Raw genomic sequence first — 26,560 nt, 5'->3', positions numbered from 1 at the left:
ACGTTGAACAAGATGGTCAACGACTATCTAAGTGACCATACCTGTGTCCTTCCTGATGCTTCTGTTCTATTTAATTACTGGATATCCAAGCTGCATAGTTGGCCAGACCTCTCCTTATATGCCTTGGAGGTGCTGGCCTGCCCTGCTGCTAGTGTGATGTCAGAGTGTGTTTTCAGTGCCGCTGGGGCAATCATCACAAATACACACACACGGTTGGCTACAGAGAATGCAGAAAAGGCTGACTCTGATAAAATTACAAGGACTGGATTTCGCAACAGTATTTAAGTCCTCCAGATGACAGTATCACAACCTAAAGTCACCCAAAACGTTATTTTTTTGCAATTGCTGATCACGTCCATCCCTTCCCATACAAGCCCCTTTTCTTCTTCTTATACATGTTTTGAAATCCTGCTTCTGCCACATGTACCTCATGGTGAATAAGCTAAAAACAATGTTCCGTTATTTAATATTTCCCATCGGAGGCATTTGTGATGAGACCCTTCTTCCTTCATCAAATGTGATACAGCCCCTTGGGCTAATTTTTGGAGACCCTATGGCTATACCTGGACACAGGGCACTGCAACTACTGTGCTAGTAGTCCTAGCTTCATAATTGTTTGACCCTTCAGACCTGCCCTGCTTCCTTCATCAACCATGATACAGCCCCTTTGGCTAATGTTTTGAAGACACTATGTCTATGCCTGCACATTGGGCACTGGAACTACCGTGCTAGTGTAGGCAAGTGGACTGACCTATGGACCTGTCTGAAGGGGAACAGCAAATGGAAAATGTGCAGTAGATATACTTGACGTGTATATACATGTGGAGAGACAGCTAGAAGTAGTGAAAGATGGTGAAGTACTGGGTTTTGGCCACTAGGGGGAGACAAAGAACAGCAGAAGGAGACGATGCAGTACTAAGGTTTGGCCACTAGAGGGACACAAGAAAGCAGGGAAAGGACTTATCAGCAGCTAATGCTAAAGAAACCGCAAAGTCATGGTGGGCAGAGTTACAGGGACTCAATAGGGGAATTCCCAGGGATGGGAATAAAAGGAGGAGAGAAGGAGTCCAGGGAAGTCAGTCCAGGAAGAGGAGATCAGCATAGGAAGAGACTGAAGAATGAAGATCTCCGGAAGGGACTGGAAGGAGAGACAGTCAAGGGGGTGGCCCTGACAGGAGAGCCGGAGGACAGAGGACACCCGGGGGTACCAGACCGACGGACCCGGACAGGCGAAGTGGTGTGGTGGTAGGCCTAGGGCAGCCACAGCGATAGAACCACGAGGGACGTCACTTTAGGGGAAAGCAGGAGGTGAAAGGTACCCAGGCCAGTGCATAGAAGCTGTTGCGATACTGTGGTCGTCGGGAAGATGGCCAATAAAGAGGACCTGTTGAACATATACCGGTTTCTGTCTCCAGTCTGTTCGCGGCGAAAAAGGGACCACCCCCAGTCGGCACACATACCTACAAGTGGCATAGTCGGCAAGATCATCACCGCCTAATCCACCAATGCCAGTGGTGAGACCGCGCCGAAGATTTAAAGGACCTGAGCTGAGCGGGTTGAAGATTTTGCTGGAGAAAACTAAAGATTTGGACTGTGACTGGAATTTTCGGCTGTGACCAAAAAATCCCCCCCAAAAAAGAGAGACTTTGTACACCCACAGGAATGGCGGCCGTCGGGTTGGAGGATTTTGGCACCACGTTGGACTGTCAGGGGCAGCTAAGTCAAGCCTGCCCCTGGAACACTGCTGGGAAAGCTGAGTGCCGCAGCCGGAAAGCTGGGCCCTCTTCCACAGTGAAACACTACAGCGGGATGGTGGAGTAGAGATGACGATGGGAGATCGAGGCCCGACGGGTCACCCACGCATGGGAGTCGCTGCCGGTGAGCCGAGTACTCACCCAAGAAGAAGAGCGACCCTGGAGTGTGCTGGCGGCCGGACCTGCGGAGCTGGAGGTGTGCTCACCCGCAGTCCAGGCTGTGTCAGAACGGCGGCTGGAGAAATTGCCGCTGCTACTCCCTGCGGAACCATCGGGCCTGGAGGCTGGTCCTGCCAGACGGCGGGATGAAGAGCAGCTGTGCACTCCAGATGAAGGGACCGGGAGCGGTGGAGACCAGCGACACTGCAGACTCTCCGGTCGCACGGATGCACCAACTCCTGGAGGAGCTGCGGAACGGCCTGAAGGGAGCTGCGGCGCTGGGGAAGGTGAGCGTTCCCCCGGCTCAGCCGGCGGCACTGTAGGCAGTTCCCGCCCCCACGCCCTGTACATGAGACAGGCCCAAGAGCCCCGACACCAGCCCCTAGCCTCCCTGCTCGGCCTCCCCTCGTCCAGCATCCCTGACTCCCGATGGATTCGCGGCCCATGCAGGGCCAACCACTGTCCGCGCCATTGACTCCGAGCTGCCCTGTCTGGCGGTGCCCTGTCCTGTGTCTCTGGTGCAGAGCGGATCCGCGGCATGCTCACTGAGGCCCGCGGTCACCTCTGCCGCGCTCCATACCGCGGCAGTGGCCTGTGCATCGAGGCCCGCCGCCGCTCCGGCCCCACTCCAGACCGCAGCTGTGGCCGGGTTGCCAGGCTCCGCGGCCCACCCACCGGTACTCACGGTCGCCTCTGCTGCCCTCTCGACTCTGGTTGCGGCCAGCTCACCGATACCCGTGGCCGCATCTACTCCACTCTCGGCCCCGGCTGCGGCCTACTCACCAGTCCCGCGGCCGCCTCTGCCCCGCTGTCGGCTCCAGCTGCGGCTTACTCACCAGGATCCGCAGCCTATACCGGGCCCTCTGGATTGCTGGAGTCATCTCGCAGAAGAAGGCCAAGGAGTGGGAGGTCTGGGCGCTGCTGCACGAAAAGGTGGAGGCAGCCATGTCTGTCCTACGGTTTCATCAGAGAAACGGAAACCGGGCACAAAGTCTACTTCAACGCGGCTTCCATCAAGCATGGGAGGGCCCTGCGGATGGGGGACTGTTTATCCTTTTATAAAGAGTACTGTCCCCGCGGTTACTATTCTGTGGCCGTAGTTGTGTACCTCGAGAAGCATGGACCCCCGTAAAGGGGATGAGGACTCCTGGGCCTCGGGCACATAGGACACTCGTGGCCCAGGGACTGCCAGACATCCCGGGGGCTCCATGGCTGTGGAGTTCCTTTTTGCCAGTGGAAAGATCGTCCATCAGGAGAGGGCCCGGAACACCGCTAAATACGGACAACCGGAACTGCTGTGTGCTGTTGCGCAGCATGGGGACTGTTCCGCATCCCCTCGGGGTAAGAGACCCCATCTCCTGACATGGCAGGGATGTGTGGGGGTGCTTCCCACAAAGGAAGGGGGCGCACCACTGTTTAAAAATTTGCTGATAGATGTTTAAAATGTTGCATAATGATGCTGATTGCTACAGATGTAGATATGATGGAGAATATGCTGCGGAGATAGTTAACATATATGTTGAAGAAAAAGTGAATAGATAACGGAAAGAGTGAGTAGTTTAAATGTAGTATATTAGGATGATAATCAATGTAGAATGTTGCAGGAAATAGGGTAAATGTTGTACCCATCAAAAGTAGTGTATGTTGAAACTATGTATAGTATGTAGTGTTGAGCGACTTTTGTTTTTTTAGGGTCGAGTTTCGTTTCATGAAACCCGACTTTTCCAAAAGTCGGGTCGAGCAAAATCGGCCGACTATAGGGAAAAGTCGGGGTCGTCCCGAAACACAAAACCCAATGTAGGTCAATGGAGAATTAAAGTCGGCAGTGAGAGGAGGACAGGAAACACACCAACAGTGCCCATTTGAATGCCAAAAGCATAAATTCTTGTTACTGAAGCTTGTCAACCTTAATTAACTTCATAATACTAGTTACGCACTGAAAAATGGGGGTTATTTGGCTACAGTTGTGGGGGGGAGGGCTGGCTCCAGGTTTTCGTGGGCCCAGGGCCAAAGAGCGCCCCTTTAACACATACCACATCTCATGATGCTCCGATACGGCAGAGAAATAGCAGTATAGTACAATGAAAAATACTTCACTTCTTACATCTCATGACTGATATCCATTTTAAATTCTCCAATACCTCCAAAAACGGACAGTATATAACTCCATACAGTATCATGGCCAGCGCTTAGTGCGCTATACAGAGTAATGAGGCCCATATATTTCTCCATACGGAATCATTATTCCCATATAATGTTTCAAACCGTATATGATGAGCTCCACATAATGCTACAGTATATGTTGGTCCCAATGGATGAAGCTCCACTGTCTTAAGGGCCCAAATAATGCTCCATATATAATGGGCCCCATTTCTACTGCTCTAGTGTATAATGGGCCCTGTAAATGCTGCTCCAGTGTCTGATGTCCACCTTTGGAATGCTCCAGTGTATGGTGGTCCCCATATATCATTCACCAGAGTATAGTGCTCCCCAAAAATTGCTGTCCCAACATTGAAAACAATTACATAAGTCTCCTTGCTAGGGAATCCCTGCACTACTCTGAACTCCTTGTCGTCCCCATCTTCCATCTCACTACATTTGGCTGTTTAGGCCCTCCCACCAGCAGAGACACTTTTGCGTACAATGCGGTGCCCTGTGCCAGTGCCCATGAGTATGCCCCCCCACCTGCTCAAGGAACCTGCACTTTCATCTGCACCTTCCTCTTTGTCACCGTGTAAGGTGGTATAGTATGCGGGAAGGGGAACCTGAGTTTCCTCTGGGTCAGATTCTGGCTGTGTAGAGTGCGAGGGGAATGTAGTGGTCTGGGTCAATGTACCAGCAGCATCATCCAGCATTGGCTGGGCCTCAGTGCACTTGTGGCGTCCCCAGAGTACGGTCGCCACTGTGGCATTGCCTTCCTCCTAGGGAGTGTGTTGTCAAGCTTGGGAGCAACGAAGGATCTCTCTAGCAGTGAAACCAACACCCAACACATTTCCCACTCCAGGCCAGCAGGGAGACCTCTGAACCTGACTGCTGAGGAGCTGCTCTCTGTGGTTGGGAGGAGGTAAGTTAGGGCACTCTGTGCAGGGAAGGGGAAGTGTGTGGACGTGAGAAGGGGAGCTGGAGGATGAGCAGAGTTAAGGCTCACTCCTAGCTGGAGCGCATGGTCCGGTCTCCGAGTTTGTAGGGACACTGATGTTCCTGCAGCAGAAACCGGGGGAAGTAGCAGTTATTAATGCTCTGCACCCAACTAAGGCTCGGAGGCCCCAGCATCGACGTGTGCGAGGCAGAAGGAAAAGGCTACAGCTTTCTGCCATACAAGTAAAGTCTGAGGAACATCTGTTAGACAGGAGGCGTTTCAGTGAACCACGGTCCTGAGTGCTTCCCCCACAAGCGCTAGAAAGGAGACGTTCAGGAAGGTACATGTTGGCGGAGTGTTGGAAGGGAGCTTTCCATTCTGGTCCCGGAGGTTGGCAGAGGTCCTGACCCGGAGGACACAGCACGGAGGCAGGCATCTGTGTAACCTGCAGACTTTGAGTAAAGCTTTGGAACTGCACGCTCTGGTGTCCTACAGTTATTCCAGCACCGCTACATCTGGGTACCAGCACCTACACCGCCTGTGCCTTTCCCCCATCACTACATCTACACTTCCCTGGGTCTCCAGCTTCACCTGTGGGGAGCTTCACCATCTTTGCTGCACAACACCATCAGTCCCAGAGGATCTGCATGCAGCGTCGGCCTAACATCTATGTTGCCGAACACCACAGGTGGCGTCAAACTATCTATATAAACTCTTTACCATTATACACGCCATTTACATGGGCGCCCAGGGCCACCGTCCGGGTCACCGCTGCTGTGACACATCCCACTGACACCGGCCCGGTACAGAGTACCCCACAGCCCTGGGAGGGCGACCCATATGCCGACTGCTGATCGGGCGGCGTTATTCCCTCGAACCTCCAAACAGCATCCCTGAAGGCAAAGGTTTTGGTTTCCGGGGGCAGTATGATTGCAAAGCTGAACCTTAAAGGAATGTCCAAAAGGGCACCACCAGGAGTGGAGCCTGTGGCTTAATTGGACTGCACCCGGGAAACCACTACCATACAAGCTACAGAAAAGATGGACAGATTGCAAGCTTTGTCGATTCTGTGTGTGGTGTGGTATGTCCGTTTGTAGTTGTGCTAGCGATTTCTCAGCTTTGTTCCGTTAACGACCGAGACTCCGGCATGGCCCCGCGGTACGCGTCAAGCTTACTAGAGGGATACGCGAGGCTGTGGCACGTGAGATCGAGCAATAACAGGTCTAGCATTCCAGTACATGTCCGGGGCTGCATGCACGCTACACTGAAAGGACCAGCTTTTGTCGCTTACAGGTGCAGATAACTTGCTGAACTCCGTTAGTGATGGGGATCTGGGATTCAGATTATTCCCCGCGAACGATGATTTCCCAGTAAGTTCAGGTCAACCGCAATTCCGGCGTTAGGCCTAACCGTCATTCCTGAAAAAATTACGTTTCCAAACCACAGGTGCTGTAGCTTGCTTAACAGCTCGGCAGCCGTTCTCAGGCCCAGTATGGATTCAATAACATTGTAGAAAGTTGATAAAGGGTACAGTTTCACCGGATAACACGTATATATGTAGCCTAGTTTACACATTAAAAATATAAGTCTATAGATCAGGAGGCAGACTCAGATGTTCTCAGGCCCAGTATGGATTTGACCAGATTGTACAAAGTTGAGAAAGGGTACTTTATCACTGGATAGCAGGTATATATAGCATAGTTTAAACATGTAAAATCTCCGTGTTCTCAGTATGGATTACACAGCAATCTAAAAAGTGGAAAAAAGGAAATGCATTTGAGGCGTACACAACTATATACTTTTGGTGTTATTTTTAAATCTTCATATATATTTCTGTCTCAGTAATACAGTCCAGCCTCTCCGCAATAGGAAATGAGATGCATACAATTAGTGACATAAAGGCTATTGATTGCAGAAATCTAGGAATTATTATTCACGGGAAAAACTTCCGTCACAATTCTCATAGGCGATGCTGACCCTCAATTAATTTGTGTGTTGAGACAGTGAAAACATTTTTTTGTGAATAAAGTCTTGCTGTATCGCACTTCCGTTGATTCCATCACTGTTACTCATCTCAATCAAATTTTTATCACAGGGAGCGATGTAAACATGGTGCTCACTGGCTATCATGATCTGTCACGTAACTTTGGAGTGCAAAAGACAGAAGCCACAGGCCGTAGGCGATTCTATTTGATTGGCATGAGAGGGCACATTTTGAAATGTGCGCCGGAATGTCACACGTTTGTGAGTAGGAAAACTGTGAAAGCTGATGATAAACCACCACTGCATGTAGTTGTGAGTCGACGTCCATAAGAAATGGAAGCCACTGATCATCTGGAGCTAGAGCCCGGCCAGCAGGACAGGGCATAGCTACATCTTAACCATCATCGTTCAATCAATTTGTAGTGGCAGTCCCAGTGAAGGATTTGACAGGCCAGAATACACAGCGGAGGAGCAGGGAGAGGTAAACATTGCAAATTCTGGGGCCCTGCCCAAGCAAGGGGGCACACTCATGGGCATCGGTACTGGCACTGGGCCCCTCATAGTACGGCGGTGTGTCTGACGGCGGGTGTGCACCACCACTGTCAGAGACACTTGATTGCACTATGAGGGACCCCATGCCAGTGCCCGCACCCAAGAGTCGGCCTACCCACCTGTCCAGGGCAACGGCACTCGCACGGTTTTGTGCGCTAGGTGGTGACCCCGGCCATGGGGGGGCCGCCCACTTAGGGAGGTTTACAAAGTGGCATATGTAGATGTGGGTCATTCAGCTGCTGCAAAAGGTGAAATAGGTCAAGTTCGCGGAATAGGAGGAGGACCAAAGCAAGCCATTTTTCTGGCAACCTATGTGTCATCAAGGGAAGGTGGGACAAAATCCTTGGAAACCCATGCATGGTTCATTTTAATGAAGGTTAGATCATCCACATTTTGGGTTGACAGACGGGTCCTTTTTTCTGTCAGGATTGATCCAGCTGCACTGAAGACTCTTTCCGATAGCACACTTGCAGCTGGGCAAGCGAGCTCCTGTAAGGCATATTGTGCCAATTCAGGCCAGGTGTCCAGTTTAGCGGCCCAATAGTCAAAGGGGAATGACCTGTGCGGGAGAACATCGATATGGGAGGAAAAGTAGTTGTTAACCATAGTTGACAACTGCTGTCTCCTGTCACTTTCCATCGATGCAGTATTACCAGTTGTGTGAGCGGTCCGTGAAAAATCAGTCCACAACATTGTCATGAAACCCCTGTCTCCAACGCCACTTCTGCTGTGTGCACCACGAACACCTCTGCCAAGCTGCCCCCGGCCCGTATGGCTCGTGTGAGAACCATCACCGCTGCTGTGTGCTGGGAATGCCTCAAACAACCGGTTAACCAGAGTTGCTTGTTTAGTAGCCAATATTAGGTCAAGGTTCTCCTGTGGCATGATGTTTTGTAATTTGCCTTTATAGCGTGGATCCAGGATGCTGGCCAACCAGTAGTCATCATCGTTCATCATTTTGGCAATGCGTGGGTCCCTTTTTAGGATCTGCAAGGCATAATCTGACATGTGGGCCAATGTTCCCAGTGTCAATGATGCACTGCGAGTGGTGGTTGGAGGAGCACTTTCTGGCAAATCCACATCCCTCCAGTCACGCACAAACCCTGTACCAGACCTTGCCACGCCAACATTTTCACTTGCCCCACGAGATGCATCCTCCTCCCCTAAGTAATCATGCCCATCATCATCCTCCTTCTCCTCTTCTTCCTCCACCTCGTCCAGGAGAGGTCCCTGAGCAGACAATGGCTGAATGTCATCAAGGATTCCCTCCACCTCTTCCTCCTCGTCAACACTGGCTGCAGACGCCTGCTCCTTAAGGTGCGTCAAAGTTTGCATGAGCAGACGCATAAGTGGGATGCTTATGCTTAGGATGGCGTCGTCTGCGCTTACCAGCCGTGTGCATTCCTCAAAACACTGAAGGACTTTACCGAGGTCTTTCAGCTTCGACCACTGCACACCTGTCAACTCCATGTCTGCTCTCAAAGTGCCTGGCCGTGTATCCTCCCACAAATGCATTATGGCCTGCCTCTGCTCGCACAGCCGCTCAACCATGTGCAGGGTGGAGTTCCACCTTGTTGCAATGTCGATAATGAGGCGGTGCTTGGGAAGGTGGAGCAATCGCTGCAGCTTCTGCATACGAATGGAGTGTACAGGCGACCGGCGGATGTGCGCGCACAGTCTTCGCACCTTCTGGAGCAGGGCTGTTAACTCCGGATAATTATTGAGGAAGCACTGCACCACCAGGTTCAAGGTGTGAGCCAAGCAAGGTATGTGGCTGAGTTTTGAAAGGGCTATGGCTGCCACAAAATTACGGCCGTTATCACTAACTACCTTGCCTGCCTCAAGATGTACACTGCCCAGCCATGACTCAGTTTGTCGCTGAAAGTACTCGGCCAGCACCTCGGCGGTGTGTCTGTCGCCCAAACACATCATCTGCAACACAGCCTGCTGACTCTTTCCACTAGCTGCTCGATAGGGGGACACCTCGTGTGCAACAGTTGCAGCTGCAGATGGAGTGCTCGTACGACTGCGCTCTGTGGACGCGCTGTCGCTTCTGGAGGAGGAGGAGGAGGAGGGTCGAACGCCTACAGCAAACTGTTTCCTATACCGTGGGCTACGCAGCACTGTCCCACCACCGCTGTCCCCTGTGGACCCTGCATTCACCACATTAACCCAGTGCGCAGTGATGGACACGTAACGGCCCTGGCCATGCCGACTGGACCATGCATCAGTTGTGAGGTGCACCTTTCCACTCACTGACTGCTTGAGTGCATGGACAATGCGGTCTTTCACATGATGGTGGAGGGCTGGGATGGCTTTGCGAGAGAAGAAGTTGCGACTGGGTAGGTCATAGCGTGGTACTGCATAGGCCTTGAGTTCGCGGAAAGCTGCGCTTTCCACCAACCGATAGGGCATCATCTCTAATGAGATTAGTTTGGCAATGTGGGCGTTCAAACCCAGTGTACGCGGATGAGAGACTGAGTACTTTCTTGACCTACTCATAGTGTCTGGGAGGGTGAACTGGACTTGAGATCTGCATATGGTGGAAGTAGCGGTGGACAGGGCGGACTGAGAGAGGGTTGATGATGGTGATGGAGTTGGTGTTCTTTCTGATGGCCTAGATTCAGTCTTTCATTGATATAACAGTGGGATTCCCTGACTGCTGTGGCCTTGCAACGACACCTCAACATTTGCTGCTGTGCTAACCGGTGGGCTTACAGTGGGGGAAACAATGTAGCGTTGCTGGCTACCTTCTTTTTGATCAGTTGCACATGTGGTACTTGAGGTTTGGTGTTGTGTCCACACTTGCAAGTGCATGCTGGTTAAATGTCTAAGCATGCAACTGGTATTCAAATTTTCAGATTTTTCCCTCGGCTAAAGGTCTTTGCGCACTTCTTACAGATAACCTTGGCCTGATCATGAGGATTTTGTTCAAAAAAGTGCCACACTGCACTCTTCCTACTTTGGCAGATTTTGCGGCCTAGCACGCTGTGATATTTTGACCCTCTGGACAAGCTGTCCAGCAACTCTTTTGATTTTTGGAACCTGTCTTTGGAGTGCTCCGTGCCTGCCAGATAACAGCTGTTGCGATGTCGATGTCTGCTGTGGATGCTCCTCCTCATCTGAGCTATTGGAAGCAGCACCCTCTTCCCCCAATGGATGCCAATCTGGGTCAACAACTGGGTCATCCATCACCTCCTCTTCAATGTCATGTGCACCTTCCTCTGTGTCACCGTGTATGGTGGTATAGTGTGCGGGAAGGTGCACCTGAGTCTCATCAGGGTCAGAATCTGGCTCTGTACACTGCGAGGACAATGTAGTGCTCTGAGTGAATGTACCAGCAGAATCATCTATCAGTGGCTGTGCATCAGTGCACTCCATGTCAGATTCATCTTGGCCTGGGTAATTCACCGTTTCACTTGATAATCCAGGCATGGTATGTGAAAACAACTCCATGGAATAATCAGTAGTATGGCCTGCGTCATCCTTCAATCTTGGTTGGGGTGAAGGACACAAGGAAAGGTGTGGTTCATGAACATGAGCCTCCAATGACGACTCAGTGCTTTTATTTTTTACAACTTCAGAAGAGGAGGCGATAGAGCTGGAGGCTGAGTCAGCAATGTAAGCCAAAACTTTTTCCTGAAGCTCTGGCTTTAAAAGCGGTTTGCCAACTCCTAGAAAATTAAGCCTTCGAGGCCTTGTGGAGCCAGACGATGACGCAGGCTCAACACCTCCTGCATTCCGTCCTATTTTGCTTTTGCCACTACCATCAGATCCACCACCAACACCATCATTACCAGCTGCCAACCCCCGCCCAATTCCACGGCCTCTTCCACCAGCCTTCCTCATTTTTGGTAGAAATGTAGACAAAATCCAACAAACTATATAGTAATGTAAAACAAGGTACAAGGTGTCTATAGGACAGGGGAGATTTTGAATTTCTGCACACACTTGTGGACACTGGACACTTTTGGATTGTGTGAGGCCCACTGAATATCACAGTGCTATGTCACAGGCTCGATGTCGCAGGTGTGAAAAATGTCACTAGAGGATAATGGAGATTTTGAATTTCTGCACACACTTGTGGACACTGGACACTTTTGGATTGTGTGAGGCCCACTGAATATCACAGCGCAATGTCACAGGCTCGATGTCGCAGGTGTGAAAAATGTCACTAGAGGATAACGGAGATTTTGAATTTCTGCACACACTTGTGGACACTGGACACTTTTGGATTGTGTGAGGCCCACTGAATATCACAGCGCTATGTCACAGGCTCGATGTCGCAGGTGTGAAAAATGTCACTAGAGGATAACGGAGATTTTGAATTTCTGCACACACTTGTGGACACTGGACACTTTTGGATTGTGTGAGGCCCACTGAATATCACAGCGCTATGTCACAGGCCCGATGTCGCAGGTGTGAAAAATGTCACTAGAGGATAATGGAGATTTTGAATTTCTGCACACACTTGTGGACACTGGACACTTTTGGATTTTGTGAGGCCCACTGAATATCACAGCGCTATGTCACAGGCTCGATGTCGCAGGTGTGAAAAATGTCACTAGAGGATAACGGAGATTTTGAATTTCTGCACACACTTGTGGACACTGGACACTTTTGGATTGTGTGAGGCCCACTGAATATCACAGCGCTATGTCACAGGCAGAAATTGGCTAGTGTATGACAAACTACAAGGTGTATATAGAATTGGGCAGAATAGGAATCTCCCTAGAGTGTAGGTCTGTAAGAACGGAACAAGTCCTCGACTTATCCTTACAGAGCGACACACAGCTTCACTGTGGCCGTGATAACAGCCGTTACACGGTACTGAGAGAAGAGCGTGCACGTACACGGCTGTCCGGTGTACGTAAAATTGTCAAGCTCCGTGTTTTTTAAGTATACGGACTGACACACGCTGTCTCTCTATTGTTTTGAATGTGATCAAACAGCAAATATATTTAACTGAAAACTAGACAAAACTAGAAGGTGCAGGTCTGTAAGAACGGAACATGTCCTCGACTTATCCTTACAGAGCGACACACAGATAGCTTCACTGTGGCCGTGATAACAGCCGTTACACGGTACTGAGAGAGGAGCATGCACGTACACGGCTGTCCGGTGTACGTAAAATTGTCAAGCTCCGTGTTTTTTAAGTATACGGACTGACACGCTGTCTCTCTAGTTTTGAATGTGATCAAACAGCAAATATATTTAACTGTTTGAAAGCTAGACAAAACTAGAAGGTGCAGGTCTGTAAGAACGGAACATGTCCTCGACTTATCCTTACAGAGTGACACACAGATAGCTTCACTGTGGCTGTGATAACAGCCGTTACACGGTACTGTGTGAGGAGTGTGCACCGCTGTATGGTGTGAAAAAATGCACGCTCAGTACCTCACCAGGACAAAAAAAAAAATTGGGATTGCTTTTAAAAAAGCAGCTTGCAGAGCAGTGGGTAAACAGCAATGCAGCCGTCAGGAAGCCTTAGAAGGCAGCCTAACAACCAACACCGCTGATCCAGCAAAATATAGCCTCCACTTGCACAGCACACACAGTGACTGGTGTGCTGTACAGGCAAAATTGCTAGCAGCAGAAGCAGTTTTTGGTGTCTTTTCCCTGCCTAACGCTCTCCCTACAGAATCAGCAGCTCTCCCTATTCTGAGATCAGCATGAGTAACATGGCGGTCGGCGTGCACGCCCTTTTATACCCCCTGTGACGCCCACCAAAGCAAGCCAATCACTTGCATGCCCTTCTGAAAGATGGTGGTGACCCCTGCCTATGTCATCACGTTGCCCACAGTGTCCGTGGATCCTGATTGGCTGAAAAAGAGCGCAAAACAAACTTTTGAAACGCGACTTTGGCGCTTAAGTCGCCGACCTCGTGGCCGACCTCATCCTAGGGTCGGGTTTCGTTTCATGAAACCGACTTTGCCAAAAGTCTGCGACTTTTGAAATTTTTCGACCCGTTTCGCTCAACTCTAATAGTATGTATTGTTAGTTTAAAAATGTTATACGAGAATGATTCAACAGTTCCAAAGTGCGAGACTACAGAAAAATGCTTGCCATGACTGATTATAACTGAATATGGTAATTATAGTAATTGATACAGTATAATGCAGCCTACATATAGTATAATGCAGCCATCTCACAAAGTATAATGTAACCACCCCACAGAGTATAAGGTAACCACCCATAGAATATAATGCAGCCCCCTCATAGAGTATGATACAATCACCCCTCATAGAATATAATAAATATAATACAGCCCCCATAGAATATAATGTAGGCCCTGAATAGAATACAGCCCACCTCCCAATAGAATATAATGTAGCCCCTCATAGAATTTTGTTAGGCGTCGGGTTCCTGCAACTGCACAGCGGGAATCCAGAGCCTTGCATTCAGCGGTCTCCCATTCTCCGCCAACCACTCAGGAGCCTGCACAGCAGTCCCGGCGTGCCAGACGCCCTGCTCAGACCAGTTTTGTGGGTCTGGCTGTTGCTTCCACCTCTGGGCCAGTGATGGCATTGCAGGCTGCCCTGCAGCAAACCATTCCAGAGGCTAAGTTCCTCTGTTGTTCCACTGAGCATGCTCACGGGACGATCTCCCATTGGAGATCGGGAGTCACGTGCTCAGGTCTTTTGCCAGATCTGATTGGTCCATCTCAGAGATCTGGAAGCTTCCGGAAGGTCCCAGCTATAAAAGGTTTGCGTGGCCGCTCGGCCATGCGCTAGTATAGACTCTAATTGCTATCTGTGTGAATGATGATGGATGCATGTGCCTGCGAATGACTCATTAAGATACCCTCCCTCTGTTATTATGTGTGTGGATAGGGACTAAGTAATAGAGTCTGCGCCAGTCAGTGGCACGCTGCAGGCCACAGTGCACATCTCACAGCACTAGCGTCCGACAGTTCGCCCCCTCTTGGGCATTGTCGTATTGCGGCTGAGTCAGTCGCCGCGCTGCAGTCAGCAGCACTTGTTAGCGTCCGCGGTAGCGATGCCGCACGCATGGTAGGTCTAAACGGACATCGCCCTGAGGCTTGGGCCTAGTCCTGTGACCATATACCGTGCGTGCACACCGCTGAGACCTGTGAGGTCAACAGGCTCGGCATTTATGTTTATGCCTTAGGTACCTTTGTCATATTAACAGAGCTCGCCTGCGCACGCCGGGTGACGTTCAACCCGCGTGTGTCATACCGCCATATTGTGCGTCTGCCATTATATAGCAGCAGTTTAACACCTCTGCACGGTGGACCCCGGGCGGCAAATGCACTTTCTGTTATTTAGTGCGTTCCGCCGTCCCTAACATTATACTAGCGCCAGGGTCTGGCTAGTAATGTCGGACCAGCAGCAGCTACTGCAGTACATTCGGCAGCTGGAGGGCAGGTTGGCGGCTCTCGAGAGTCCCACCTCAGCTGCAAAGGTTACTGCGGCCGCTGCACAGGCAGTTGCAGAGGCTGTCTCTCGTATGCCTATACCCACGCCTGCACCGACATTATCCCATCTCCCGTTGCCCGACAAGTTTTCGGGTGACAGCACCACCTGTAGGGGTTTCGTCAGCCAGTGTTCTATCCAGCTTGAGCTACGGGCCGCACGGTTCCCTACAGAGCGGGCTAAGGTGGAGTTTATTGTCTCCCTCCTGTCGGGCAGGGCGTTAGAGTGGGCTACGCCATTGTGGGAGCGTGATGACCCCGTGGTTCTGAGCGCTGCTCAGTTTCTAATGTCTTTAAAGCAGGTCTTTTAGGGACCACGGGTCACTCACGACACCTCTCTCCAGTTATTAGCCCTAACACAGGGATCCCTCTCGGTCAGCTATTATGCCGTCTGTTTCCGGACACTGGCTTCCGAGCTGGAGTGGCCAGATAAGGCACTCGTCCCTGTGTTCTGGACAGGGTTGGCGGAGCATGTCAAAGATGCTCTAGCTACCACAGTGGTCCCCATAAGCCTGGAGGAGTTGATTGCCATTTCCACCCGCATTGATCTCAGGTTTACGGAGCGCGGGCTGGAGCGTGCGCAATCCAGACAAAGGGTTAACTTGGCTCCCACTTTCTCCGAACCGCTTGAGCTTCCCGCTCAGGAGACTATACCCTCTGAACTTATGGAGGTGTCTTGCATTGGTCCCAAGCTGCGTCCGCTGTGAAGCTCCGCACGCTGTTACCAGTGCCGGCGGTTTGGTCACTCGGCTAACACGTGTCCACAGCGGCCAAAAAGACGATCACGTCCAGTGGTCATAGGTGGGAGTCTATCTGATATGAAATCTTTCTCTCCCAAACCGGTATTCCGAGGGACGTTAGATAGTGGGGCTTCCACCTGGGAGGTAGAGGTCACGGTGGACTCCGAGGCAGAAGGGAACTTTATGTCCTCTGCCTTCGCCCAAAAGCACGCTATTCCGCTGGTGCTACTGCCTCACCCCGTGACCATCAGGGTGGTCAACAGTTCGCCCTTACCATCCCAGATTACCCACCAGACAGCACCCCTTGGACTCTCAATTCCACCATCTCATCACGAGACGTTGTCCTTGTCCAGGTGCTTCTCAGAGTTCCTTGGCTCCGTTACCATTCCCCTCATATAGAGTGGTCCTCGCGGAGTATACTGGGTTGGAGCAAGGACTGTGAAGGAAGGTGCATGAGGGGCAGTGTCCAAGTGGCCTCCACGGAGGTACCCGCTGATCTCTCTGTGCTTCCCAGACAATACCATCAGTACGCGGATGTCTTCTCAAAAAAATCAGCAGAGACGCTTCCGCCGCACCGCCCTTACGACTGTCCAATAGACGTTTTGCAAGGCGCGGAACCTCCTAGAGGCCGCGTGTATCCTCTCTCTCTCCCGGAGACAGAGGCCATGTCACAATACATTTGGGAGAACCTGGCAAGAGGGTTTATCAGGAAGTCGGTGTTGCCAGCTGGGGCAGGGTTCTTCTTCGTGCAGAAGAAGAGTGGTGAGCTGCGACCCTGCATTGATTAGAGAGGTCTCAATGCGATCACTGTAAAAAACAAATATCCTCTCCCTTTGATCTCGGAGTTGCTTGACAGGTTGCGCGGGGCCAGGATCTTCACTAAGTTGGATCTAAGGGGGGCTTACAACCTGATCCGTATACGCGAGGGAGACGAGTGGAAGACAGCCTTTAATACCAGGGATGGCCACTATGAATATCTGGTTATGCCCTTTGGCCTCTGTAATGGACCCGCTGTCTTTCAAGACTTCGTAAATGACGTCTTTCATGATATGCTCTCCACCTCGGTGGTGGTCTATCTGGATGACATTCTCATCTTTTGTCCAGATTTGGCCTCTCACCGGAGAGACGTCTGCAAGGTCTTTGACCGTTTGCGGGAGAATTCTCTCTTCGCCAAGTTGGAGAAGTGCCAGTTTGAGCAGGAGTCCTTGCCGTTTCTAGGCTATATCATCTCGGCTCAGGGGTTGGTTATGGATCCTGCCAAGCTGCAGGAGCCCCATTCTCTCAAAGTGGTGCAACACTTTTTGGGGTTCGTTAATTACTACCGGCAGTTCATCCCCCACTTCTCCACACTGGTAGCTCCTCTGATTGCCCTCACTAAAAAAGGAGCTAATCCCAAGGTTTGGTCTGAACAGGTCTCCAAGGCCTTCTCGTCTTTGAAAACCCATTTTGCCGGCGCTCCCATCCTACACCGTCCTGATGTGGATAAACCTTTTATCCTCGAGGTGGATGCCTCATCCATTGGTGCAGGAGCAGTCCTTTTCCAGAAGGATGCTCTAGGTCGGAAGCATCCCTGCTTCTTCTCTAAGACCTCACCGGTGGAGAAAAATTACTCCATCGGGGACAGGGAGTTGCTGGCAATGAAGTTGGCCTTTTTCGAGTGGAGACATCTCCTGGAGGGTGCCCAATTTCCCTTCCAGGTGTACACTGACCATAAAAACCTGGTCTATTTGCAAACGTCCCAGCGCTTGAACTCTCTTCAAGCTAGGTGGTCGCTCTTCTTCTCCTGCTTCACCTTGCACTATCTGTCTGGAGAGAAGAATGTCCATGCGGATGCTCTCTCTCGCTCGGTGGTCTCAGCGGAGGAAGAGGAGGCTGAGCCTCAGCTAATCATCCCCACGGAGAGCCTGGGGACTGTGACTCCGGTCGCTCTTGGAGCAGTACCGCCGGGCAAGACCTTTGTCCCTCCTCGCCTGCGGCCAGAGGTCCTCGCGTGGGCACTTGGGCATTAAGTGGACCACAGAATTCCTGGCAAGGTCTTATTGGTGGCCGCACATGGCCCGGGACACAAAAGAGTACATTCAAGCATGCGTCTCTTGTGCTCGGAACAGGTCCTCTAGGCAGAGGCCGGCTGGGTTACTGTATCCCTTGCCCGTGGCAGACAGACCCTGGGAGATGGTCGGCATGGACTTTGTGGTCGGCCTGCCCAAGTCCGGTGGCAGCACGGTCATCTGGGTGGTTACCGATCATTTTTCTTAAATGGTGCATCTGGTGCCACTCGTGCGGTTGCCTTCCGCTCGCGGTCTCGCCGCACTGTTCATAAAGCCTGTTTTTCATTTGCACGGTATGCCGGACAAAATAGTCAGTGACCGAGGTCCTCAATTTGTGTCTCGGTTTTGGAGGGAGCTCTGCAGTCTACTCAGTATCGAGCTAAACTTGTCCTCCGCCTATCACCCCAAGACGAACGGGTTGGTTGAGAGAGCCAATCAAATTCTGGTCACGTACCTGCGACATTTTGTCTCTGCCAGGCAGGATGACTGGGCATCCTTACTATCATGGGCTGAATTTGCCCTGAATAATGCAGTGGCTGATTCCACTGGTCAGATGCCGTTCCTTCTTAATTACGGCCAGCATCCGCGCATCCCTGTCCCGATGCCAGTGTCTTTCACTGATTCCAGGGTGGCAGACTGGGCAGTGGAGACTCGCGACATTTGGGATCGCACCCAGGATGCTATTCGAGCTTCTAAAGAGAGAATGAGAGCGTCTGCTGACACACATCGGCGCACCACTCCAACTTTTGCCCCTGGCGACTTGGTGTGGCTCTCTGCCCGAAATATCAGGCTGCGGGCTGAGTCCTCCAAGGTCACTCCGCGATACATTGGTTCTTTCAAAGTCCTCGAGCGGATCAGCTCAGTGGTCTACCGTCTGGCTCTTCCACCACACTTGGCCATCTCTGACGTCTTCCACGTCTCTCTTCTCAAGCCTGTTCACATGGCCCGGTTTTCCGAGTAATCTGCCGGGTCATCACACTTGTCTTCGGACGAGTTTGAGGTCAACGCCATTGTGGGATGCAGGATTGTGCGCGGCAAAATATTTTATTTGGTGGACTGGAAGGGTCATGGTCCAGAGGCCCGGACCTGGGGAGAACATCCATGCACCGCTCCTGATCGCAGCATTTGAGCATAGCGAGGCTCAGAGGGGAGGGGGCCAATGTTAGGCGTCGGTTTCCTGCAACTGCACAGCAGGATTCCAGAGCCTTGCATTCAGCGGTCTCCCATTCTCCGCCGACCGCTCAGGAACCTGCACAGCAGTCCAGGCGTGCCAGACACCCTGCTCCGACCAGTTCTGTGGGTCTGGCTGTTGCTGCCACCTCTGGGCCAGTGATAGCATCGCAAGCTTCCCTGCAACAAACCATTCCAGAGGCTAATTCCCTCTGTCGTTCCACTGAGCATGCTCACGAGACGATCTCCCATTGGAGATAGGGAGTCACGTGCTCAGGTCCTTCTCCAGATCTGATTGGTCCATCTCAGAGATCTGGAAGCTTCCGGAAGGTCCCAGCTATACGCTAGTATAGACTCTAATTGCTATCTGTGTGAATGATGATGGATGTATGTGCCTGCGAATGACTCATTAAGATCCCCTCCCTCTGATATTACGTGTGTGGATAGGGACTTAGTCATAGAGTCAGCGCCAGTCAGTAGCACGCTGCAGGCCACAGTGCACATCTCACAGCACTAGCGTCCGACAGTGCGCCCCCTCTTGGGCATTGTCGTATTTCGGCTGAGTCAGTCGCCGCGCTGCAGTCAGCAGCACTTGTTGGCGTCCGCGGTAGCGACGCCGCATGCAAAGTAGGTCTAAACGGACATCACCCTGAGTCTTGGGCCTAGTCCTGTGACCATATACCGTGCTTGCACACCACTGAGACCTGTGAGGTCAACAGGCTCGGCATTTATGTTTATGCCTTAGGTGCCTCTGTGATATTAACAGAGCTTGCCTGCGTACGCCGGGTGACGTTCAACCCGCGTGTGTCATACCGCCATATTGTGCGTCTGCCATTATATAGCAGCAGTTTAACACCTCTGCACGGTGGACCCCGGGCGGCGAATGCACTTTCTGTTATTTAATATTTAGTGCGTTCCGCTGTCCCTAACAGAATATAATGTAGCCCCCCATAGTATATAACACATAGTAGATAACACAGCCTCCCCCATAGAATATAATATACCCCCATAATATATAACACAGCCTCCCCCATAGAATATAATATACCCCAATAGTATATAACAGCCTCATAGTATATAGCACAGCCCACATAGTATAGCACAGCCCACATAGTATATAGCAAAGCCACGTAGTATATAGCACAGCGACATAGTATATAGCACAGCCCACATAGTATATAGCACAGCCCACATATAGTATATGAAAATAAAAGGGGGAGACAGGGCGCTTCCAATGCGTAGGTCTGTATGGAAAGTAGATGAGTGCACAGCAAGTGTTAGGCTCACCTGATAGGGTTGTGAGAGTCACAACACCTATAATCGCATAAAACAGCTGCAGCAGTCTGCACGAGGTCCAAGGACTTGGTACAAAGAGAAGGCTGGTAGTGCAATAAGAGACTGCGCTGCTGTGGTAGAGTTCAAGGTATCTTTATTGCCAACGCATTTCCTGAGCCAGTCCCAGCTCACATGCCCTGATGAAGTGAGCTGGGACTGGCTCAGGAAACGCGTTGGCAATAAAGATACCTTGAACTCTACCACAGCAGCGCAGTCTCTTATTGCACTACCAGCCTTCTCTTTGCACATATAGTATATAACACAGCCCATATAGTATATAACACAGTCAACATAGTATACAGCACAGCCCACATAGTATATAGCACAGCTACGTAGTATATAACAGCCTCATAGTATAACACAGCAACATAGTATACAACACAGCCACGTAGTATATAACACAGCCACATAATATATAACACAGCCCATAGTATGTAACACAGCCATATAGTATATAGCACAGCCCACATATAGTATATAGCACAGCCCACATACAGTATATAGCACAGCCCACATCTCTCGCTGCTCCCCCAGAATAGCCCCACAGTCCAGTACTCACTGTTATATTAAAAAAAAAAAAACACTCCTCACCTCTCCTCGTGCCCGTGCTGCACCCGGCTCCTGTCTCCGTGGCTGCTCTGCCTGGCAAACAACAGTGACTCAGACTTCTGACCCTTAGGAGCAGTGGGTTCCTTACTCTCTCCTGGTAATATGCTGACACTGGCGTTTTTGTTTGGAAGGTGTCTCTTATTGTTTGAGCTTTTCATTTGGGTTCATATTGACCACCGGTTATTAGACTGGTGGGACAGATTATTTTTCTATTATTATCCTTGCTCTCCCCTTGAGATTATTTTCCCTGTGGGGTTAATATTCTATCAAGTTTTTCAGGTCCTATTGGATGGGTAATATTCACATGGATATTGTTTTAGCCTCAAGAGCCGCTAGGAGAGGGGGTATTCTTGGGTCATTTATTGCTTACTCTCATGCATGGGAGTCATCATTGTATTATGTATTCTTTGTGGACACAGTTCTATGGTTTTTAAATGTGTTTTAATTGCATTTGTGTGCCAATAAAATTGTTGTGATTTATATTTTTCATATATATATAGTCAAAGGTCTGTAAGTCTGTGAAGGCATTACAGACAACGGATGCAGATAGCAATTCAAGGGACAGATCCAGCCCCTCGTTGGTGTCTCAGGAGGACTCCACAGGATCAGAGGAGGACTCAGATAGGTCACGTTACTCAGAAAGTAGCTTAGAAGAGGAAGATATGTGGTGCCCTGCATCTTTACTGCCACAAAAGGGTTAAATATGTAGTTTTGTATGTGTTTTGTGAGCAATGGGAGTTATTCTTTCTCTGCTAGAGACCACAACACACAAATCACCTCACTCCCTCACTTGTATGAAGCTTAGAGCTTTGCAGACATACCCTAACTAGGAGGAGGAGGAGTCCTGAGTTGTTGTTCTCAGTGTAAAGAAGGAGAGACGGAGAACGCTCTTGGAAGAGCCATTAGACATGTGCTTGATCCAGGAGAAAAGCTAATAAGCATCAGGGTGTCAGACCCTAGACCATCCATGCTTTCAGAGCAGGGTGGTAAGCTGAGAGACTGTATGGGATTATACAACCAACAGCAGAGTGTTTTCTCCTCGGAAAGACTGCAACCATCTAGGATCAGTGAAGGATTGTGCAAGTGGGAACTTGAGCTGCTTCATAAAGGATCCAAGCTGCAAGTTGCCAGAGGAGAAATACACAGTGAGAAGAGGCTATACTGGATGTTCTAGACTTTGGAAAGCCTTGGTCCCAGAAGGGATTAGAATAGCAGGAAGCATACACTGAGTCACAGCAGAGAGAAAGGATAACTCCCATTCTGTAGAACAGACTGTAACCTGGTGAGAGTTGTAATATCTCCTTTGAACTGCACCTGAACTACAGTGAATGATAAAGTGACTTTCCTTGTCTCCTGCCTTATTACTCCGTGCCTTCTACTTCCATCACAATCTCTGGGGGTTAGCCCTGGTTGGAGAGGGTTTAACATCTGCACTGCCATCACCATCTACTCCCCCTGGGATCATCTGCAGTGCCGGCTATACTACAGTCGAACACTCCAACTGGCGTCACGTATCACTACATAAACTTTATTCCCATTCAATTCTACCCCTTTTACATGACCGCCTGGGGCCACGGACCGGGTCACTGCCACTGTGACATTTCCCATTGAAGTTAACCGGCCTGGTACCAAGTATTCCACGGCCTCTGGGGCGTGTCAGATACATTTCCAGTGGAGGCTAAAGACAAGCTTATAAAAGCAGTCCGGTCTACCATGGGGCTGGTAGATGAGAAAGCAAATAAGACGGCCCATGAATTCATGTTCGGCGGCCTGCAAAAGAAAAGACGTAGCACCTTCCCTATTAATTAACAACTGCGGGGGCTCATTAAAAGAGAGTGGGAAAATCCAGAAAGGAGGACCCAAATTATCATCTCTCTAAAGAGGAAATACCCCTTTGAGGAAAAGGCATCTTCATCCTGGGACAGGGCTCCAAAAATTGATGCAGCAGTCTCAAAAGTCACCAGAAAGTCCTCTTTACCCTTTGAGGATTTGGGTTCCCTAAAGGAACCTCTGGACCAAAAGACAGATAGTTGTCTAAAAACTGCTTGGGAGGCCTCGGCAGGAGCATTAAGGCCGGCCATCGCGGCCACTTGTGTGGCTAGATCCCTAAAGATATGGGTCGATAACCTGGAGGATCAGCTAGAGCAAATAGTCCCCAGGGGGACTATCCTAGAGGCAATACCAGCAATCAGAGCAGCAGCAGTATTTCTAGTTGAGGCCTCAGTGGATTCAGCAAGGCTGGCAGCAAAATCAGCAGCACTGACTAATGTGGGACGCCGTGCGGTATAGCTTAAATGCTTGCCGGGAGACATACAGGCAAAGATGAAGCTCTGCTCCCTGCCGTGTGAAGGAAATTTCTTGTTTGGCCCAGCATTAGATGAGGTGTTGGAAAAAGCCGTCGACAAGAAGAAACATTTTCCAAATCAGCCATTTCAGGCCTTTCGGCGCTTCTTTCAGAAGGGCCGGAAGTTCAGAAGACAGCAATATAAAGATCGAGACAGAAACAACTCTGACAAGCCATCCAGGGGAGGGAGAGGCTTCTACTTCAGCAAGCCCTCCTGAGAGACCAAAAAATCCTCCCAGTGACTGTCCTTCTCAGGTGAGAGGGAGGCTCTCTGTCACGATATAATGGATACAACTGGACACCAGTGGCTAGGTCAAAGAGACTGCAGACACAGTGGGTTGTGCAAGCAATATTGTATAAGTGATCTGAATGCAATATAGCATATAAGTCCAGATAAATGTTCAGTCAATATGATAAATGGTAATAGCAGAGCTGATACTCTGCAACACAGCATGCAGAGTCACTGAGCAATGAGTGCACAAGACCCAGACTCTTGCAGGGCGGAGGAACACACTAGCTGGCTGAAGTTCTTACTTCACCGCAGGTGTAGTCAGGCAGAGGTTCCTGAAGTCAAGTGTTCAGCAATCACTCGGTCAGCAGGCAGGGATCCAGACGTGCAGGTTGGCAGAGGACTCCGCCGTTAAGAGAGGACCAACAGGGATAGTAAGTCCAGGCTTGGGACTGCGGAGGCACAAGGTCCAATACATAATACACAAGCAATGAATCAGAGCCGGTGCTGGTTTTATATACAGCTTTGGCAGGTAGCAAGATGGCCGACGTGAAAACATCAAGATCCATGTTAACTAAGGGCAAGCCTAAGGGCAAGAGAAACAGATTCCAGGACTAGATACTGACACTCTCTCACTTCCTCGCAGTCTGGGAGAGGATTTCTTCCAGCACCTGGATCTGACAAATCGTGGGATCGGGTCTGGAGTTGAGATTCCACAACTGGCCGCCACAAAGATATATGCAGACTCCAGTACAGCCTTCACAAGAAAAACAGAGAAGCCTGGAAGAGGAAGTACGGTAATCTCGCTTCTGGACAAACATGTCCTGGAAGAGGTTCCGGTGAAGGAAAGAAAGGAAGGTTTTTACTCCCCTCTATTTCTTATAAAAAAGCCAGACAATTCCTGGAAGACGATTACAAATCTGAAGGGCCTCAACAGGTATTTGATAATTCCGTCATTCAAGATGGAGATGATAAGATCAGCAGTGAAGCGCCTCTTTCCTCAGTGTTATATGGCAGTCCTGGACCTCAGGGACGCTTTATTATCATGTACCGATCCGGCAGCAGGATCGCAGGTTTCTCAGGGAAACAGTACGGATGGGGTCACAGTTACATCACTCTCAGTACAGGGCTCTGCCCTTTGGATTAGCGATAGCCCCTTGAGTATTCACAAAGTTGATTTCAGAGGTCACAGCGCTTGTCAGAGCAAAAGATACTCTGATAACACCATATCATCAAATTGATGTCCAAAGAATATATACAAAAGAATGTCACTTCAACTCAGAATATATAGCAAATCCTTACTTATAATAAAGAGGAGAAAATGAAGAGATCCATAAAATAATTATTTTATTTAAGATTCAAAAATATAAAAACCAGACAAGGTACAAACAATTCAGCAAAATGCCTCAAGAAAGGCGAGATAGCAAACACATATAAATCCCCCCAAAATGCTCATATTATTAATACTTACTTGAGGGCTAGGAAATATATAAAAATACCTCCCAAAACCAACATAGCCTGTACTACCATAGATCATATGTGTACCAGTAAATAAACTATAAAGTGCATAGTGCAAATATAAATAACTGGAATATATCAATGTGCCAATGGTAAAAAACGGGCAGATTAGATCTTAGTGCAGATACAGATATATCAATAGGCCAATGGTATACAAGGCATAATAGATCCTAGCCAAGGGCACAAATACCAAGTATAAATCCCACAATAGTGCTAAGACTAAGGGGTACTTCACACTAAGCGAGATCGCTAGCGAGATCGCTGATGGGTCACCGATTTTGTGACGCAACAGCGAGCGACCGGCCCCCCAGCCGGGTATCGTGATCGTGCAGGAATGTCCTGGGCCATTTTTTGATCGTTGGTCTCCCGCTGGCCAGCATGCATCGCTGCGTGTGGCAACGGGAGACCAATGATCATTGAGCTCCCAGCGCTGTAAGCAGACGCTGGGAGCTGGTATCCAGGGTAAATAGCGGGTAACTAAGAGTGTTTTTTAATGAGACATGACGGCACCCTAATATTCCTTCCCTATTGATCAAAATATTAGTTTGGTGCATTATTATCATTATACACTCCCTTGGGTGTTGGTAATTAGGAGTATAAAGGATATATTATTTATATGTACAATAATCTGCGGAGTTCATCTCTTGCTCTGTAAAACAATTGATGCGGAGAGAGAAGCCGCTGCTTTTATCTTGAAGATTTCCTGTCCTTGAAGGGCGGATTCCCTCTCTCGTGGTGCCGTCATGTCTCATGAAAAAACACATTACCAGGTATGTAATACCCGTGTTTTCACATACTATCAATTCCTGACACTGGAGTGGCTTATAAACAAAGTATATAGTTTGAAGTCTTGGATCTGACAATATGTGGCTAGTTTTCTGACTGTTTCGGATAACATGATGTTAGGGTTTGCAGATCGCACAAAATATAAATTATGAGAAGGTGCGATCGCAACCCGGGGTCCATCGTGCGGTGATGGAGGAACCGCAGCTAATAAACAATGGCGGAGCGATGCTGCATGAAAGGATCGTAAACACACAGCGTTAAAGGTCACTCTGTGTGGAAAGAGTTCAAAACTACCTGCTCAGTTAAAGCATAAAGGATCTTAGCGCTTCAATGTGACCCTTTTGTGTTGTGAGTTCATTTTCCCCTTTGTCACTGAGGTCTGGTGAACTCCCTCTTCTGGCTAAGGAAGGGAGTGAGCCTGATTATCAAACACCTGAGCCTAATGATGAGGACTGGCTGAGTGGAGTCACTGACTGGATATAAGGCTGCCAATGCCCTTTTACCTAGCTGGTGATTTTTCTGAGGGATTCTTAGAGACCAGTCTGAAGTCCTGCTCTTCTAAAGCTAAGTTTTCTTCTTTGTTTTTGCATTTGTGTTTTGCTTTTGTTTTACCCTGTTTTTTCTGGATTTCTGCCACTCCCTGCTGGGGTGAGCTGAATTCCTTTTTGCTCCGTCTTCAGAAAAGACCTGAGTACTGATATAGTATTTTTTGAAGCCTAGCGTCTTCAGGGTCTTTTTCCATATCAGTCTGTTGGCATTTGTCATTTTCAGGGTTTTTGCAGATTGCAGACAGCAACCTTCCTTTCCTATTTAGTTAGA

General features: G+C 49.7%; 2 protein-coding genes across 6 annotated transcripts in view; both read left to right on the top strand.

Annotated features, from left to right (window-relative positions):
- The window catches only part of LOC141094189 (uncharacterized), a 402,263-nt gene that overhangs the window by 66,384 nt on the left and 309,319 nt on the right, over positions 1-26,560 (top strand). The gene's annotated exons all lie outside the window — the stretch shown is intronic.
- LOC141094238 (uncharacterized) overlaps positions 1-26,560 on the top strand; it is a 172,400-nt gene that overhangs the window by 53,549 nt on the left and 92,291 nt on the right. The gene's annotated exons all lie outside the window — the stretch shown is intronic.

The sequence above is a fragment of the Dendrobates tinctorius genome, unplaced genomic scaffold, assembly GCF_039654945.1.
Source record: "Dendrobates tinctorius isolate UK_male_01 unplaced genomic scaffold, ASM3965494v1 ptg000063l, whole genome shotgun sequence".
NCBI lineage: Eukaryota > Metazoa > Chordata > Amphibia > Anura > Dendrobatidae > Dendrobates > Dendrobates tinctorius.
The sequence above is the reverse complement of the archived record's forward strand: the minus strand, read 5'-3'. Positions and strand labels throughout refer to the sequence as shown.